Raw genomic sequence first — 21,043 nt, forward strand, 5'->3', positions numbered from 1 at the left:
TTTCTCTGTTGTCACAACACTGTGCTGATGCTCTGGTAAGGGTTTAGGCACAAATACCACCTCGGTTAGAGGAAGGAAGACTTCCTGGTTTGGTTTCAAACACCTATTTTTGGTCGTCACGATCACCTCATGAAAATTTACCACCTCAGCGGTTGGACGTGTCGCCTCAGACTCGGACTGCGGTCGATGGTTTGGCAGCCTTGTAGCTCGATCACAAGACTTTGAGCATAATCTAATATGCATCAGTGCTGCTAGCTCACAACAATAACATGACCTCATGTCCACAATCATAACGTATTCATGATATAAAGACAATGAATCCCTGGATAAGGGTTTGTTTGAGTGAGAAACTGGAAAGGATAAAGTCAAGTCAGGGCAAGCTCAGTTAAAAGTTCCCCTAAACAGTCCAATAAGATAAGGATAATAAGATATTCAAACCAGGAGCATTGCCGTTATACAGTAACACACATTAGAGCCCAGGCCGCCATGACTGTCCAGCAGACAGATTTTAATTGTACAAATTGCATAGTGTGACACAACCGCCCTGCACGCTTTCCTCCGTCTAATGATGGAGAGTGAACTGGATAACCCTGCTAGGAGGTCACGGACACGAACCCGCCGCCTGGTCCACATCGACCGGCCAGCTGGGCGAAGGTGACGAAGGGGAGCAGGGTTTCTAAGCGACCCTCTTCATCATCACATCTCACCCCTGCTCTGTGATGACCAGCGTTTCCTCCCATCTTTATCTGAGTGTCGCCATTGGAACATGTGTAAACACTGACATCTCTATCATTTCAGTACCTAAAAGCAGGTGTAAAACGTCCTCAGAGACGTGAGAAAGCACCGACAACAGATGCAAAATGAAAAGTCTTGATCCCGTGTAGGAGGCCTCTCACATGTGTGTGCCCAGAGGCCCAGGAGCTCATAATTGTCCGAGGCTTTAGTGCCGTATATTAGCAAACAAATTAGATATCACTCAGCTGCCAAAAACTAACTGAGAACTCAGCAAAAACCTGGGCCTCCTCAGAGTCCAGGGCCTCTGAGGCAATTTTCCACTTTTCCCCACATCCTCAGGTTTACTGTACACACACTATTCATCCTGGAACAGAGCCGACACGTCCATTGGTTGTCAAACAGTTGTGGTTTGGTTTGGTTTAGGCTCCAAAACCACTACGTTCTGTCTTGTAAGTTGCGTACGTGATGTAGCTCGCGTCACGTAACTTAAGTTATGTCACTCGTGTTTAATAACCTCCTTACGTAACATAACTTCAATATATCACTCTTGACACTTGGTCGGACATAATCCCACCGTCTCCAGAGGGAAAGTCCAGTGTGCGACCCATCCACCCTCCCCTGACTCAAGATACGTGACCACAGGATCTGTCACCTACGTTCACTGTCCATGTAGAAAGCTGTGCAGTGCATTCTAGTCACGTTGTTCACTCCACATTTGCATTTGGTTGATTTGTGGCTGCTTTATTCACATCTGAGGGGCATCAGGTGGGATGAGATGCCTCTGGAAACTTTGGACATGCTGTAGAAACTAAATATTGTCATGTGAAAATGAAGCTCCTGGCTTTCCTCTCACCTAAAATGTCTCCAGAAACACATTTCCTTCGAGCCAGGATGTTGCTGCGTGGTTGTTGGAGGATGTAGCCTGTTTTGGTCAAAATTAAGACGTAAGAAACAGTCGGTAAGGGTTAGAAAAAGGTCGTAATGTGGCTCACCTGCTTCTGTCGCCACAAACAGGACAGGAAAAAAATAAAAAATCCATTATCCAGCGGTATTACAGCAGTGGACTGTCTACCTCTTGACATGAAAGTCAGCTCATTAACGTATTATGTGAACATGACAGGACACAAATTGTAGAAATGCTCATATGATACAAGTGCAGGAACACAAAATGCCAACATTTAGTTCTGCCAGCCGGGCCTGAAATCATCCGCTGTGGGGTGAAAGCAGTGACGTCTTTGGTGACATTTTAGGAAAAGAATCTCAAAATGGAACAAATCTGATTAATGTTCCTATTTCTGACTCTCTGTAACAAGATTACTGAAGCATCTAGAGAGATAAATTGTCTCATTATTTGACTTAAACCCGCGGAGGAGAATATCACACAAGCGCAATCTTTGTCGATTAGATCTTCGGCACGAGGAGCGATGACGGGTCTCAGCGATCGCAGCCCTCGGTGATCGCGGCGCTGAGATGGATGAGGGCCGTTCCAGTGACATCCGCTCCGTCTTAGTTTGATTTATGCGGCCGTTTGTTTGCCAGCTTTCCTGACAGCAGCGCAGTGGGAATAAGAGCATCTTGGTTGGTCTGAATTACAACATCCTGTTGTTCTCTGACTAGAACAATCTGTTTGAAATTAGACCAACCGCTGGCACATTAACATAATTAACTTATCAGCTGACTGGGCCTCCAGGCTTTCTGCAAGACTTGGTGATTTATAGTCGGTCTTTTTATCTCTCCGTGGCTCAGGGGCAGCGGTTTAACAAAGATACAGCTGATGAAATTTCAAGACCTTCAATGCGTCTCCTCAGGCGACACCAGAGCGCGCCGTGCAGCGCATTGTTCTAACGTGGTGCTTCGCCGTCTCATAAATCACCGGGCCGTTGACCTATGAAGCAGCTTTCGTGGCCCCGTTTTGCATCTGGGGCCGCTGCTGCAGAAACGTGAGACGGCGGGCATGCGTTGAAGCCGCGCTCCCAGCTGCCGATTGTGGAGATAAAACTCAGCGACTGTGTGCGTCACTCTCTTGTCATGGTACTTTGAATACTATCAGCTCTCTTTCAAGCTTGCCCAAACACAGAGGGGCAGTTTGAGGAACCCCAGGGAAAGATCAGTCCAAAATATGCAGGCCAGATCGAGATAGACATCGCTGGTCTGAGCCTCGGAGAATAAAAGGACAGCAGATGAGGGAAGAGGAATAAACTCTCCCTCATCTCTCCATCTCTCTCCCACGTTGCCGGTGTTCAGGCTTCCTTTTTTGTAACTCTTTCGCTTCTCTGGGACTCCTCGGCCTCTTCAGCTGGACGCCCTGTTGTTTCATCCTCCTCGACGAGCCTCAACGTGTGCAGCACATTTATTTTAGCTGACAAATAATTACTGGCATCGCTGGACAATAAATTGGTCGTCAATTTATTGATTCGTTGTTTGACTTATTTGATTTCAAATGTCTTGTTTTGTCCACAGCTCAAAGAAACTCAGTTTACTGTCATAAAAGAGGAAAGAAACCAGAAAATATTCATGTTGACTGGAACTTTATGGTGATTAATTCAATAGCTGATAACTAAGTGACTAACAGATGAATCGTTGCAGCTCTAATTCTATTTGAAAAAGGCCAAAATGTCCCAAAATCACCATATTCCAAGTTTCTGGAGGCCAAGACTTGAAATTGAAATTGATTGTTCGGGTCAACCAGCAATCTGAAAAGGGAAATGAGCTCAATTTATCATGACAGAGAAATGTAGCAGGGAACCACATCTGAGAGCCTGAAAACAAAAAAATATCTCAGTTGTTACATTTTTCTATAATGGAGTGATTGTTCTGGCCCGCGGTCGGGGAAGTTCTCTGATTATTTACTCACATAAAACATGTGATACCACAATGAAAAAACTGGACAATCTGTATTATATACTTACAGAGTGTTACATTATTATACAGGGTTCAATATTTTGTATCACTCTTTATGCATAAACATTTAAGTGCAAATCAAATCAAACTTTTATTTATACAACACAAGTCATATGTCAAAAACAAGTGCTGAACATAGATAGAATGTGTAATAAAGGGAAATTAAGATTAAATAAGGAATAAGACTTACACTTTACATACTGTTTGGGTAGTTTAACCTATAAAAAATGGACAATGCAGGTGAACAGGTAAAAATATTAACTGACAGATATCATGATGAAACATCCTGAGTCGGTAACTTACATTAAGACAGTTTTTATAAATGTTAATTATCGACAAAAGTTTTAACAGGCAGTTTTAGATATTTCCATGTATCACTCCATACTTTAGAAAATACGGTCAACAGCCTTAAAAAATAGACTCTCAGCATGTTTTTAGCTCTATATTGTTCTATAAACCAGGCTGTGAGTGATACATGAACAAACCTTTCTGTGTAAACCTTCAGAAGATGGACGGGAATAAACCTGGAAAGTTTGGTGTCTGTAGGTGCTGCTGAAGTGGAGATGTTTGGCTTAAGTTCACCAGTTACATCAAGAACGTTATTTTAGGTTTTGTGAAATTGTATGTTTAAACATGTAAACTAGCTAAATATGTCTTAATGTACGTACAGTCTGTACTAAGATAAACAACCAAATGTGCATTTTGGACATTTTATCAAAGCAAAACAAATCTCAGCGCATCAAATCTCCTGTAGTGTCTCCTGAACTTGTGTGTCCAGTAACTTTTCTCAAGACATTTTCATGATTTGCACACAGCAGTCGAACCGTAACGCGACAGTCAAACCAGTGACACTGCGTTCTTGTCTCTGCAGGCCTGTTAGTGTCTGCCTTCTCTATCTGAACCTCATCTGAGAGCTCTCAGACACCTGTCCCAGCGCTGCCGCCTCAACGCTCTGCAGATGTAGGAGATCAAGGCCATTCTTTTTTGACATGCCTTCCTCCCTCTGTTTTCATTATGGGCGGCCTGTTATGTATTACACAGAGAGCCTGGGTGACTGGCCGGCCTGATGCTTCCTCTCAGCAGAGAGAACCAGGCTGTTTGCTCCATATGACTGAACCGTCTGGGAACCTCGAGCGTCGAGACAGACAAGGAAATTGGACTTAGAGTCTCTGCCTCCCACTTCTGGCGGTATCCTCCAGAGGATCCACTCAGATATGATCCAGTTGCCGTGACTGACTCCACGTCGCAGCTCCCCCATCGCAGGGGCGGCTACAGTTAAATGTAACCAAAGCTCGGAGAGGCAGGAAGGGGGCTGGGGATCGAAATAAGGGGTTCATGTGTGCCACATCTGAGAGCTTTGATTCCTCTTGAGAAGTCTCATAAGGGAGGAAAAGGTCAAAGGTTGGGGAGTTTCCCCACTGTTTCTTGCTTTTGTTGTGGTCTCTCGCTGCAGCTTTGGTGATTAAGTTAAGGTGCTTTGATGTACCATTAGAGGAGCAGGGGTGGAGAGGGTGGAGAGGGTGGAGAGGGGGGTTTCTCTCTCAGACAGGTGAGTGATGGACTCAGACAGGTGAGTGATGATGAAAGACAACAACCATTGTGTTGTCAACAGTCTCGGCCCTACTGTAAAAACACCTTTTAGCATCTGAGCGCGTTACAAAGGGGATTTGCTTGAAGAGCGCACTCAAGTCCCAAATGACCACTCTTAATGTCACTCACAGTGTTGTGCATCGAGCCCTCATGCCTGCAGAGACACGTTACTTAACCGGTGTTGTTCAGGGAACTTTTACACGTGAAGTATGTTGGTGGAAAAAAAAAAAAAAAAACATCTTGAGGGCCCGTTGTGATTGATGGCTGAGAGAGATCAGGCTGCAGTGACTGAAGCGAGCCTATTGGTATCTGATACATATCCACAGAGCACAAAACACAAGCCGTGGATCGTATTACCTGAGCCCACATAGGCCGTGTCGTGTGGGACCGGGTATTTTAAGGACAAATACTGAGAACAAAACATCTTTTATAGTCCTGAAAGACGTGTTATTCCCCTTAAAGCGTAGAGGGGTAGCTGCTGAAAACTGAGTAAGCAGGTCTCCCTCCATAACATGACATGTAGGTCATAGACATCTCTGCTGTGAATCAGCCAGACTGGGGCACCGTCTGGGACTTCATTCCCCAAGTGACTGTCTCGACTGTCTTAACCCCGTTTACCTTGTGTCAGCGCAGGTAGACAGCCAGCGAGTGGGCGTGCGGGATGAACTCGCCCTCGTTTATCTTAAGACCTTTACCTGGCAGGATTCAAGCTGCTCACCTGAGAGTCATGTGTGCCTGTGGAAGTGGCTCCATGCCACCTGTGGCTCGGTGTCCTCTTCGGCCTTAAAGGGCCAGCGCCAAAAGTTCCAAATGAAACCAGCTCACTGAAATGTCACAAGTGAAATTTATCTCGTCTAACTCACCTCTAGTTTTACCTGAACATGCTGATCCATTTCTGTCTCTCAGATTTCTCCCACTTTTCCAATAAAACGGAGCTGAACAGAATATTTGAACAGAGCTCCATCAGAAGAGTTTTACTGATTGTGATCTATGACATTTCATGCACATGGGCATGAACTGTCCATTCTCTTCATCTAAGCAGTCAGCAGTTCAGTTTAAAATTAAATTCGTGACCATGTTCATAAATTTAAAACGAGTAATTTTCTCTGTATTTCAGAAACAGAATTTTTTTTTTATTAACATATTACCAGAATCACAATATTTCACTAATCTTAACCAAAGTTAATCCTGTTTATTCAAATTTGATTTTCACAAGCTGAAAATATCTTTTTCTGACCTCACGCTGACCACAGACTGGAAGTTTGGTCGGGTTCTGTTTGTCGAGAGGCGTGCCGGGACCCAAGGTAACCCATCAGAACACTGAATTACATCAAGATGAAGACCGTGATTCGCCTCAGCTGTTCGTCCTGTTCGACCTGCACAGCTGCTCTATGTTTTTGCACACATATCGGTGGAGCTGAGCATCAGATACCTTGCTGGAGGGTCTCATGACAGTATCAGCTCATTGACTTTACACGATCAATCTTTTGGAAAACTGACGATCTCGTAGTCTCTCCATGGCTGCATCTTTCGGATTAAACTCATAAGGAGTAGGAAAAGCTAAATCCTCCCCTGCATGTTGAATGTGTCCCCACAGCCATTGAGGAATTCGACCGGGCACATCAGTGAATGAAACCAAAGCCTCCTGGCTACCCCAGAAAGCCGCCCGGTATTACAACTACAAGTGTAATCACAGTAATCTGGCTGAATCCCATTATAGTCCTACCGGAGTCTAGACAGCGTGATCTCTGCACCGCTCCAAACTCTGTGCTCATAAATGACATCAGTGAATTTTTTTCTGCCATTATATTTATGAGAGGTTGCCTCCACGACACACACAAACACACACAAACACACACACACGCAACCAACCCCCATCCAAAAATCCACCTAAATCAACACTGCATAATATCAGACGGAGGGGTTAGAGGATTTGCGGCCTTTCTAAAAATACAACATAAGAGATGAATGAGTGGAATCCGTTGCGTTAAGCTGCATTATACATTCGTGTATGCACATGCATTGTCTTCATTGACTGACTCTTTTTTTTTTTTTTTTTTTTGCTTTTGCTTTTCAACCTTCACCCTCCGTCTCCTATCAGTATGTGTCCTCTGGGTTTTTCTCAGCAAAGTAGATTGATTGTGCTTAATAGTGTGCTTTGTGAGGCGGGACATGTTCCAGACAAACACGTGGATTAGAGAGCGCAGGGACACATTGTAACTCGAGCACAGGCAGATGAAAAATGTTCTGGATTTCCTCTGCCGAGCTGAAGATAAAACTGTCCCCGTGTACAAGAGTTCACGTCCTTTTGTGTTTTCACTCACGGTGATGATCTGCTGTCCTTAAATGGAGGGCATCGGCGCCGTGACAACGAGGAAATGTAGGACAATTGAAAACAGCGACGTTGTCCTCAGGGACAAGTTCAGATAATGCAAATCATTCAATGCATGGCCGACCTCGGGCAGCGCTTTATAAAGTGGATGTAACAGAGTGTGATAGAGTTTGTCCTGCTGCAGGGTGGTGATGTTTGTAGGTCGATCTGTTGTGAAGGTGATCAAGTTGACGTGAAGTTTTTATCATTTTTATCATCTTTTTGCCCACTTCTGGTGTGTCCAGAGTTTAGACCAGGGGTAAGAAGCGCGTCCAGCCTGGGTCGACGTGACACTGACGAGCAGCGGGACTCTAAGACTTGGAAAACAACATCTTTTCTGAATCTTTCCAGTGACAGTTTCCTTCTTCTTCCAAGACTTCTTCACTCGATCCACCTTCGTTACTCCAGGCCAGTCAGCTCCTCTGACGATGCTGGCTCCCTCTTCAAAGTAAAAGGCCTTTGAGACACGTTCAAGAATTTGTAATTAAATCGGAGCTTTTTAAAGATACTTGGATACCTCAAATATGTAGAGACCTGTTGAGCTTCCTGGCACCCTTCGTGTCTTACAGAGCCATTTCACAGACACCTACATTTAGTATTAAGCATTTTTTGAGCGTTGCACCAATAAAATGTCTCTTGCGAGTCAGTTTCAGGAGGCAGCCTGGGTGTTACACCAGGACACGACATGATTTACTCTCTGTAACAAAACCCTGCTCACCCTCAGCAGTCGGGTTTCATATCTGGTGTCTTTTCTCTGCTCCGTCTTTTGATCTGCCATGCCTGCTCATCTCAATCACATGCTGCTGCCGCCGCTGCTGTTTGTATAGCGTGCTATAAGCTCCGCCTCCACCCCAACATCCACCTGTTGTCTCCAAATCATTATCGTCACCCCACTGATGTTTGTTGAGTTTGTTGTGTCCTTGCAGGGGGAGGTGACAGGGTCAGAACTCCCTCTCCAAATATCTGCACATATTCTGCGTTCACATGATAATGCGTTCCACATGAATGGCCGACTGACGGCTACACGGCGGGCTCGGTGGTCCCGCCCCTCCCCCCTCCCCCGCTCGCGCATGTTGGCATCACAGAGCATTAAAGTGCCACTTGATTTGAAGAGCTAAGCAGGTCTGGAGGCCTGCCAACGGGGAGCTCCGATTGCAGTGTTGACATTGCTCATTCTCATCCTTCACCTGCTATCTATTAGCTCTGTGCTGGTGATACTGGTGATACTGGGGCAACGCTGCATTGTTTCTCCACTTGAGTCATTTTTGCCCCCGGGGGGCTACTAGTTTCACTGTGTCGGACGCTGAGAAGATTGGTTGGAATTTACCGCAGGGGTCCTCGTAGTTTCATCAGTGGATGTGGAATAATCTCTGGCCACAGCTCTGGTTATTTAAGGACACTTTTAGTTAACCATTATAGATGTATTTTTCATCTTCTCAGAGCTGATAAAAGCTGTGATAAATTTAAAAATGTATCCCAGCTGATATGAAAGTATGCAGTGTGATGTTTTGGTTTTTTTTTCATCCAGCAGCGATACAGTCTGTGTCTTTGTTCCAATCGTGTGAGAGGCCACAGAGGTCTCTGTTGTGAAACAGCGCCCAGCTTACACCTTCTATACTGTTATTATTTGGCTTCGTGTTCCGTTGTGTCTCCCTGTAGTATCAATGACATGTGAATTATGAAGCCATTGTTCTGTGTTTAGCTCATGATGCGACATATATTTCAGATTTCAATATACAGCAGCTCCTCAGAGACAAGTGTCATGGCGGTGTGTGTTTCCCCCCCGAGGACGGACAGGTGTAAGTTTACACACACAGACGGAAACATTTACTGTATACACACAAATACACTACATGTATGCACACACACACACACGACAACTTCAAGAGCATCCTCTCTTTCTCGCTGCATGTCTCAAATGTTGGGATCATGGTTTGTAAAAGTTTTTTTTTAATTTGAACTCTCCAATCTGTTTACACTGACACATTTCATCCAGGCAGCAGAGGGTTTTAGTGGTCGGTTCACCTCAATGATGAACATATCGCTGCTTTTCTTCTTCTACAAAGCAACAACTTTCCAGGAACTGCGTCCCAGCTACCTGGAATAGTTGTTCCTGTTGAAACTTCATCCTGTTGAAAAGACGTGCTGCTTTTGATTTTACCTTAGTGTCATTTTTCACCACATTCAGCTCCACAACACTATTCACTCCCAGTAAAGTGGCAGAAATCCAATCGATATGTATCCCCTGAAAAATAGTTTTATTCGGATGCCAAAAGTTTATTTCATTCAGTGTAAAATCACAAATGTGCATCAAGGGGCTTGAGTGTGTTCCTTACAGCCAACTCAATCTCCAAAATAAATGTTGGCAGCGTGAGTTTCTGCTAAATCACGAATATGTTTTCCAAATGTTGTTACTTGACGGTTCTTCGGGCTCTATTTTCTTTTTAACACCATGAAAATGCCAGGTTTATAATCTGTTCAGGTCGAGGCACAAAAACCACTTGGTTACTGTGAGGAAAAGATCACGTTTTTGTCTTAAAATACCTGCATTTGTCACACAAACACAGCTGGAATGAACAAATGTTGAAACCAGGGCTCGAACTGTCGTCACTGGCTTGGCAGACTCATCACTTGCATGTAACTCCACCATGATCTCCTCCACCTCTGGACAGGAGAGCAGGCTGATATACTTGTAATACGGACGTGATATGATATTCATTGTAGAAATGTCAATATGGTATTGTATGGTAATGTATTCCTCATTTGCAGAAGCCTTAACTGCCAACATTTTATTATATTGGCTGGACTGGTTCATCATATGACATCCTGCATCCTCAGACACTCACTTCAGATGAGGAGGAACTCCATGCAAAACATTTAATATGGAAAAAGAGGATGAAACCTCAGTAAGAGCAACAGAGGAGGTCAGACATGTCAGCCACAGACATGTCAGTGGTCCTACGCTTCTAAAGTGATGCTGTAGTCACTCTGCTACTGTCACTTCTTGAAGCGCCCACGGTAGTTTAAAAAGCAAGAGGTGGAGCTGGAGAGAGGAGGTGGAGTTCATGTTTCGTTTGAAACCAAGAGTGACTTGTTTTGAGTTGTGTTACGTAAGTTTGATAGCATGCATGAACGTTAAAAGTATGGTCTTTTCCTAAACCTAACCAAACTGCAACCAAGTCACAACGTAAGCTTTATTCTTTATTCTGAATGCTCTAAATGTAAATGAAAGTGAACATTGCATACTTGATCCTGGAGCCTGTCACTGACACTAGAAGGTCAGATGGAGTGTCACAGTTTGAAGCTGAACTGAGCTGCTGCAGTTGATGTTGCTGCACAGATTACATCATGGACAGTCAGACTGATCAAATTATAGACTGCAAACATGCATGAAGAATACGACAGGTGCTGCCAAATAGACGTGAGCCACATGACTTCTCAACAGGAGACACAATCACACTGTAGACACGACTCAAGTCCACCACTCATGCAGAGGTAGAAGAGACAAGAGGTGAAGCTGAATCTCCTGGAGGACGAAGGTCCAACATGTGTGGAATGAGGCACCGACAGCCGGTGAAGGTGAAGGTCCCAACACTTCTTCATGTCTGATATTATTTTGATTAGATATTTGACCTCATCAAACCTTCTAGAAGCCGCACAATGTCTTTCATCAGCATAATTCGTCCAGAACAGCTTGGTGTTTTCCACCAAAGGAAGGAAAACAAAGAGCCTGAGGTCAAATTAAGCAAAGTAGCAGTCAGTCTGCAGAAGGAAAGGGATTAACTCGTGTGCTGTGCAGGCTAAGTCAAAGAACCCTCCACCGTCCGTCCCTTAATGCTTATTAAGCGGTCGCTGCCTCAGACAGCTCCTCCTCGTAACACGAACATGAACACACACACAAAAATATGCATCAGCACAGGTATGATTTTGTGCTGTATCGCTTTGGAATGACTTTGTTTTATTTTATTTAATTCATTGTGTCACTGGTGTTGCACAGACAGAACTATATACTTTAATTAAATTGCAAATGCGGCGTAATACTTTAGAAATGTGAAAAATGCGCATGTGTATAAAATGCACACAGAATGCAAGTTAGTACACAAAATAATGATTTATATCTTCTTATGCTCATACACAGCCATACGAACATAACACTCAAAAGCATGTTCAAGATCTTCAGCTGCCAGTTTTGAAATAAAATTAATTTCCTGAATGAGTAAAAGTCTAAGTGAACTTCTCCCAATCTTGCTCGACGTGCCTTCATCCTGAAGTCCAGGTGGTTATAGAGTAATCCAGCCTCGTGAGGAGAGAGAGCGTCGCGTGGCGTCTGGACAGCATCCTTGGGACTGGCGGCTCTGCACGGCAGGTCCAGACAGACCTAGAGAGGGGATTTGGTCACGCAGGAGTGGGAAACTGGGGCACACTGGGATCTGTGGTCCTCAGAGTGGAGTGTGAACGAGCTCTGGGCCGACCTCGCGACGCTCGCTGCCACGTCCCATTGGTCCAGCTGCAACTGGTGGCGTGCAGATATTGGGTGTCAGCTGTTGTGCTGGCAGCTGTCAGTCAGTCGGTCACCACCTGCCTTTGCGCTGGATTGGCTTCTAGACTGGCTGTGTGGCAGGTCTCTGGACTGTGTGTGTGTGTGTGTGTGTGTGCATATGAAGACAGGTTATATATCCATGACTGGGACTCCTGATTTCACAAGGATGGTTTTTGATTTTCTTTTCAACTTCAGTGGATTAGGAGAATCATTGGGGCAGCAGCATGTGCACTTCCAACACACACACCTGAGGTGAGTGGAAGTAATTTACCACCAGAGTGTTTGAACAAAGTGTTGGTCTGATTTGATTATGAAGATAAACGTGAAAGTGTCCCAGTTAACTATTGTAACAATTCTCGTGGAATTAAATTATATTTTTTCATCAACTTAAAATGTTTTCAGGCGACTTGAAAACTTGAAATGAAGAGTTGGTTCAGTCAACTTTTTAAAATAAGTTTCCAAAACAAAACATGATCAGCATTTCAGCAGACTTCCCAGCATGCATTGTTTAGGTGAAAATATTGCTGACCATGATTTAGGTTGGTACTGAACTGAGTCTTTAGTCCCTGACAAGCTAAAATCCAGAGAAGTAGTAAGTATGATGTGGTTTCACTGTTGGACTGATGTTGGAACAAAGTTTCTCCAATAACAGCAGCTGCAGCTGTCACTTGTAGTGATAAAGTTGATATAATAAGATAAATCCACCAGCTGTTTTTGTAGACTTAACAGTAAATAAAGTATTTATTTAATTCCAAGTTTATACTACAAGAACATTTTATTTGTGTTGAATTATTACAAAATTCAGTCAACTTGAAAATTATAGACGACTTGGACAAACACATTTTACGACCAAGTGCAATTTCCAAACTGCAGAAGATTCAGTTTCTTTATAAAAAGTTATGGCACCATAATGAAGTTGTGTAAATGTTGTTCTCCAGATGTAAGAAAACATGTTTATTTGGCAAAGACCCCAACAAATATCACATCATCATGATTTTAATAGTGTTTTTAAAAAACTTTCATCAGGTTGTTTCCTACAGAAAAACTTAGGAGACTATCTTACAAAGGTTATTAGACCCACATGGACCAATCAGGTCACACTACAGACTGACAATACAAATATATTGATAACAATTTAAAGACACTGTGGGCCTACAATATAAACATTAAACAGTTTGTAACATCATATGTGGGAGAATATTTCCAAATGTCACTCAAAACATACATCGTCATGATAACGTTAGAACTGTGAGAAGATAAATATAGTTATATGAAGAAGCTGAAAAAGACAAAATACAACATTAAAAATCTATATTTTAAATAATTACATTTGGGAAAATACAATGTGGATAACAGACTGTTACTGGAAATTAACCAATATATCTCTATGACCAAGAAGCCGGTCGGTGTTCAAACCTCTGTGAGTAAAAGTTCGATCCAGCAGGCTTCACTTCTCTTTAACAGCCAGTGAAGATCATTAACTCCAGGCTGTGAGCTGTTTCTCTGTGAAAATGCAAACTGCAAAAAAATCACAGTGTTAGTTGAAGTTATTGCAGTCTGAGTTTTGTAGCCATGCTGTGCAGCCCTGAGTACGACGCTCTGACACTGCGGCTGTAGTGTTTGCATCAGTAAGTGCTCGTCCAGCAGCCGCCATGAGAGGCCAATTAATCACATTATAGGAGACATAAGCAGGTTACTGCCGTCACCGGCCTCTCATGTGATTGGAAGGTGATGCAGCTATTAGTATAAAAACTCTGATTTGTCTTAACAAGGCTGAAAAAAACATTCATTTCATACTGATGGTCATACTCTCTTAATCGATCATATATCTCCCTGTGTCTGTGGGGTGCTGCCAGGTGGCAGGTACTCGGCTTCCCCGCCTTATTAGCGAGCCTCAGTTGATTACTTGTAATGCCTGAGTGCGTATGGCTGAAGGCGCACGCCGGTGTCACGGGGAATGCCCTCTTAATGGGGGCAGCAATCAGGCAGCCGTCGCCACCGAGCCGAAGGAAAACACACAAGAAACATGCAGCATGTCAGAGGCTCATTAGAGAGCGGAGCAGCGTTTATAACACTGCTGAGAGGAACAGTAAATCACTGTGCTCCCCTAGAGCGCTGAGTGGAGGGAGTCCTGCCTGCTGAATGCACTGGTCATCACTCTACACACAACACTGACTCTGTGTGTGTGTGTCTGTGTGTGTTATGTGTGTGTGTGTCTGTGTGTGTCTGTGTGTGTTATGTGTGTGTGTGCTCGACAGCGGCGGCAGCAGAGGCAGAATGAGTTTTCTTTCTGTTTTTTTGTTTTCAGGTCTCTAAAGATCACGGCTAACAAACTGTGTATGTTATCCACATAATGCTGCAAGTAAAAATGTGTGTGTGTGTGTGTGTGTGTGTGTGTGTGTGTGTGTGTGTGTGGCTGAGTTGGGTACAATGTATGTGTGTGAATGCTTCGCTTCAGATAACTTGGCGCCAGGTACGACAACAAACAGAATATAAAGAGACGGTTTTAAAAAAATACGTACAGTTTCAGACTTCCTCGAGACGTTTAAGGCCCGCTGAGGAACGGTGCTTCGACATGTCGGTATCCCATCATCATAAACATTTAGAAATTGGAATAAAAAGTCAACTTATGAGGAAGAAGGATACTGAAATAAAGGTTCCACTGAAAGCTTTTAACCCTCATGCTATAAACTAGTGTAAAGTGGAGTATCTCAGTTTTTCAGAGGTACCAAACACGTCATGTTTGGCCACTCAGGGCACCCTTCGTTTTTATTCTCATGGAGAGTAAATGAAATATAAGATTACAGCTTATTGACAGTATTATCATAGATGGGTGTAACTTCCTTAGGAAAGGTCTAAAAGTCGAAAAGTACATCTTTTAAAATGGCGTATTTAAATGATTCTGTTAAATTCCTCCAGTTTCAGACAAAGCAAATGTAAAATTGGGACTTTAAACGAGCCAGACTGAAAGTTCAGGTTCTCCTGCTTCAGATGATGTATGGCAGGTCATGCTGGCTGCTAGAACAGGACAGGAAAGACAAAATATATAAATGAGAGTCAGATGCCCCCCCAAAATTATTCAAGGGTTAAAATGTGAAGTCAATGAACTAAACGACAACAGAAACATCACAAAATCTCACTGCGCATCACCTCGTCTCTCTGCACCGAAGAAATTACCGGAGGAAACACACTGTGTTCGGTCTGAACCTGAACGCATCACTTCCTCAGACATTAGCTCTTGATTAACTCTTCCAATTAGATAGCCATCAGCAGCTCTGGGGCCCTGATACAAACCAAATGGGATAGCAGACACACTGTCGCAGTGAATTGTGTCATTGTGCGGCCGATAATGGCCGCCTTCTTACACACACTAAATGTGAGTCGGGTTGCGGGGGGGGGGGGGCCCTCGAGGCCCCTGGCGGCCTGTTTTCACATGAAGTAAAATGCCTCCCATTCAATAGGGCGCAGGCTGCAACGTTAAACATTTATGGAGGTTGTTTAAACAGCCGTTAACTGCAGATTAAGTGAGATCTGCGCCGCTGGTTTGGAAGAATCTGCCGTTCAATCCTGCACACACACACACACACACACACACACACACTCGCACGTGAAAATACAAGACAGCATGCAACAGCACACACCAACATACATGAATGAAACCATGGCATGTGCACACAAAATCACACACACACACAGATGACAGGAATACAAGCCGCTATGTGTGTGCATGGACACACACACACACACACACACACACACACACACACACACACACACACTGATCATTCATGCCCTGCGCTCTGTCTCCTCTGGGACGTCGCCGCTGGAGCTCGAGCTTCTCATGTGTAACTAAAGTTTGAGACTCTAATGGCTCCCTGATGGATTGTAAATGTATCTAATAGGTGTGAACATGTTTAGGAGCTGCAGAGAGAGGAATCTTTACTCTTCATCCCTGCCAGTGATGGCTGACATCACTGTTATTCACACTTTACCACCAAAGAAGTTCAGTCCTGCGCTCGCTGACAGCTGTTTCCCCCAAGTTAGAGACACATTTGTCCAATGGAAGCACGTATGTGAATGAATAATCAGGTGAAGTTTGCTGGTTTACAAATTTTTGGATCGTCACAGCAAACGTAGAGAGAAGAGCAACACGTGTCCTCTCTGGTTGGTGTTACGTCTCATGAGAAGCATATTTTTTACTTTCTAATTTCCTTGAATGTAATTGTTTGGGCTCAGCAGCTGAATGTTAGCTAATTGTGCAGCGGGGTTGCATAATTCTCAAGGCTGGGTAACTATTTTACATCCACACGTGATGCACTTTGCATGAAAAATGTCCCCTAAATGTCCGTTAAAGAGTAAAAGACTTGTTTTCTGTTTGGGTCCTCAGACGTTACGTTCACTGCCCTGGTGCCCTGATATTGGAGGGCCAATCCATTACCGTGTCCTATTTTTCACTTGCCCTTTTCGTGTCTAATCTGGTCTTGAAACTTCTGTCTGAGAGGACGAGACCTGGCCCCTCCGCAGAGGACGGGGACTGAGACTGTGACCGGACCAGATTATCTTGCAGGAACTTCCCACTCGTCTCGTTCTCAACCCAGACACAAACGTGACGTAAGGCTGAAGTTGTGCCCGGGGCTGAGAGCAGCAGCAGCAGCAGCAGCACACTAGCCCCGTCTAATATGGAGTTAGCCTCCTTTCACCGCTCTGTAATTAGCATCAGCGGAGGGAGGGCTGGGCGATGCACTGTACGTGGAGAGGAAACACCATGAGGTCATGAGGCTGCTGGTGGGTCACTGTCAGGGTCAGGGACTTGTTAATGAGGCGAGGATGTTTTGACTGCGCGGATGAGTTAGTCGGCCTGTGGAAAGAACTGGAGGTGATTAGGAAAAAAACTGCACCAAACTGGAGCTAACAAACATCTCACCAATATATATATATATATATATATATATATATATATATATATATATATATATATATATGTATATATATAAAATCCTAGTTTAAAGTAACATAAACCTGTAAACATTCTGAATATTTCCATAATCGTTACCTCAACTGTATCAATGAGAGCAGATTTTGTAATGGCAGAGTTTTATTTACATCCTCTGGGCCAGTGTTTGAGATATGGTAATAAGCCTGCTCACACAGTTGAATTGGCAGCGCACACAGTTGGCTCGTTGTTGTTTTGGTGTTTTGTGTGGGCTGGGGCCGGGGTGCCTGCCGAGGCGCTGGTGTGGACAGCTGGCCCGTCTGATCCCTCTAGTCTGCTCTTAAATTGGTTTTAGCGGCAGCACTAATAAAGCTGATTATCTGTGTGGCCCAAGGCCCCACTAACCCTGTGACACTGCTGGCAGCTGGTGGGACCGGCAGCTCGAAAGCCATCCACGCTGCACAAAAAACAAAACAAAAAAAAAAAAACGAGGCATATTAATTAGTCATTTTTGTGGTGCAACATCTAGATATCACAGGGAAGTGAAGGCAACACGTGTACATCATGTTAGGACTTCACAACAGACGATTCACTGCGGCTTCTTTTCTCCTTTTCCCTGAAAGACTTAAAATGCATGAAGCTAAATGACATTTTTTGCATTTTTTTGCCTGCCTCCACCTCCTCCTCCTCCTCCTCTTCTTCTTCTTCTCGATTGACAGCTAAGACTCCATCCTCCCTCCCTCCGTTCCTCCTTCCCTCGCTCTTTATTTCTCCCTCTCATACAGTCGTCGCTCTCTGGGCAGCTGCTGCTAAAACCCTCTCTGCTGCTAAACCCCCCCACCCGTCATCACCCCGCCTCACCCCCCATCCTCACCGCTTGCTCCCACTTCACCCTCCCTGCACATTTCCACATTTGATGCACGCACTCCAACGCAACTTGTGTGTGCTGTATGAGCGTCTTTTGGCATGTAAATCACGGTTAATCTATCCTTTTTTTTTACTCGTGCATGGTTATGTTCAGCCCTGTACGTACGTATGTGACATATGTGTAGTCCCATTGTTGAACATGGGTGGACACGAAGGGGGAGGAAGTGTGTGTGTGTGTGTGTGTGTGTGGGGGGGGGGTGTTCCCCTTTCAGAGCCTAATTGTTTAATGTGCTAAATGTGTGCTAAATGACTCGCACAGGCTGTTTGAGGCGCAGGGAGCTGACAGTTGGATTTTTGTTTCCCCCTGCACCCAGAGAAAGCACACACACACACACACACACACACACACACACACACACACACACACACACACACTCAGAGATTACGGCGTCTTAATATTCATATTGATTAGTGTGTGATGTTGTGTTGGGAGGGCAGCAGGGGACAGGCAGAGAGCGCCGGGGGTTATTCCAGTCAAACATCATTCAAATCAGACTTAAAAACAATATTCACGCAGAACATTCACAAACAACTCGATTACTGTGAAAATCCAGATTATGTTAATAGATTAAAGTCCTTATGTAATTCGCGGTGACCCCAACTTCACAGTTAATAGTTCAGTTATTATCCAGAAAGACGCAGGGCAGCAAAGAAGTAGGATTTTGTACATGAGTGGAAGTATTTCCAGCAAAAAAAACCCCCCACACACTTCAATGAGTTAGTAACCATGTGATTACCTCGCTGTTATATTTACATTTTGACGATGTGTATTCCAGGAACAGGAACAAAGTGCGCTTGTTCTGAAGTTGATGCAGGAGAAAACACGTGATCATGAGTTGAAGCTCTTTATGAAACCGATGTGACACTGTGAATCCTCGCAGCTCTGTAGCTGCTGAGGGCTGAAGCTGATAAACTCTGCTTTTATCACAGCCCTATATTCATTTTTACTATATTTTATATGGATTTTTTTATTTACATATTACTGCTGTTCTCATTATTCTAATTCTTATCTTTCCTACACTTTTCTTAATTTTACTTTTTCAGATTTTACCTGCAATAATTTATTTTATCTCCATCACTGTTTTGTTTTATGCTTGTTTTTATATTTTCTTGTTCATCTTTTATTATTTTAACTATTCATTTAATTGTAATTTATGTGCAACAGTCTCTAAAACCTCTTTTCATCCCATGTTTTAATCAGTAAAGTTTGATTAATTGATTGATTGATTAACGATGAAACTACGTCCACGTTTGTTACCGAGTTTATGTTTTTGCCTGTTTCTGTGGGTTTGTCGGTTGGTTTGTCAGGAGGATTACACAAAAACTACTGAACCGATTTCCACAGAACTTGGACTTGGATGTGTCTCAGCCCAGAATTGGCCCCCTTAACTTATGGTGCCGATCCAGATAAAGGGACGGATCCAGGAACTGTTTCTCTCTTTCTTTAACATTGTGAGATTTCAAAAGTTTGATGTTTGGGAGTTTATAAAGTGTTACAACTCCATTCATACACTGGTACACTGATGATCTTCTAATCGATTCACACTCATCACTCTCTGATTACTCACCACTGGTAAGTTGTTCATGTGACAGCAGTAATCAGAGTATTGATCTGTGCTCGTGGGATCAAATTGCTGTTATACAAACAGGCTCAGAGACGACGTGTGTCTGTTAGCAGATACAAACCGGAGAGATTAGAATCTTTATAAATATATTTTCTCTTTTCTCCGCTGTCTTGACGTCCGGATCTGATTTTCCTGACTATTAAAGTCAGAGATTGTATCAACAGATGACAGCGTGCTGACACGATCAATCAAAAATATGGATCTGGTTGTAATCTTTCCCATTTCTCTGGTTTGACTCGCTGAGAGCTGCTTGCTTGACCTGTCCTGAGCTTCCAACAGGCCTCTAAACTCAAGAAAGTCTTCATGACACAAGTGGTTTCAGTCACACTGCACAGAAAGAAGAAGAGGATGATGAGGGCAGAGAATATTTCCTGCAGCACAGATCTGTAAACAGAGAAAGGCTTCTTTGTGTTCGTTCGTGTCAGTAACGGATCCATTTGAACGGCGCTTCTTTTTCAGTAACTGGGGGAAAATCGTGTGTATGACCGTTGCTGTTTTGATTTCAAGTGCTCTTATGGAAGCATTTCTGTGATGTCATGTGGTTTGTTTTGAACCTGATTTGTTATTGTACACATCTGCATCAAACAGAGACAGTTGAGGTGGTCCAGGCATCTGTTAGAAAACCTCCTGGATACCTTCAGAGGTACTCTTGGCTCGTCCGACAGGGAGGAGATCCTGAGCCAGAACCAAAACACGCTGGTGGGATTATATCCCATCTGGCCTGGGAATGCTTCAGGATCTGCTGGGATGAAATGATGGACGTTCAGTGAGTTGGAGAAAAATGGATGCTGTTGTTTTTTTGACGATGATGTAGCTCTGTTGGATTACACTTCACTGCTGGAGGCCATAATACTAATATACTGTACGTTGAAGTGATTTATTTTGGAAGGAGTGCTGTTATCAGTAAACCTTATACAGCCGTGGACACTTGAACCTCACAGGCGCTCGATGCCTCATGTAAAGAATGATGCGGGTTTGAGATTGAACTTGAGATTGACAGTGGGACATGTACAGTGTCAGCAGTGATGCTTCAAACCCTTATTTATGTTGTTGAGCTCCGGGAAGTAACCAAGAGAGTAAGACGGTAGATACAAGCATCTGAGGTGAGATCTGGTGAAGAGCTCAGATGTCAGGCAGGAGTTTTACGCTCTTTGTGAGGAGTGAGGTGTTTGAACATCTAATCAGGAGGACTCCCGGCAGCCTCCCTGAGGAGGGGATACTCACCTGGGAGGAAGCCCAGGGCACACCCACAATACGCTGAAGAGATTACATATCCTGCCTTACCGAGGAATGTTTTGTTATCACCAAAGAGAAACTGGAGGACGAGGCTGCGGTAAACCCAGGAACTTTACTCATTCTGTAACTTAAATTACACTATATAATTCAAAGTGTCCTGCTTTTAATTGTGCATACTCAAATAA

This window comes from Acanthopagrus latus, chromosome 9, assembly GCF_904848185.1.
Source record: "Acanthopagrus latus isolate v.2019 chromosome 9, fAcaLat1.1, whole genome shotgun sequence".
In the NCBI taxonomy this organism is placed as follows: domain Eukaryota; kingdom Metazoa; phylum Chordata; class Actinopteri; order Spariformes; family Sparidae; genus Acanthopagrus; species Acanthopagrus latus.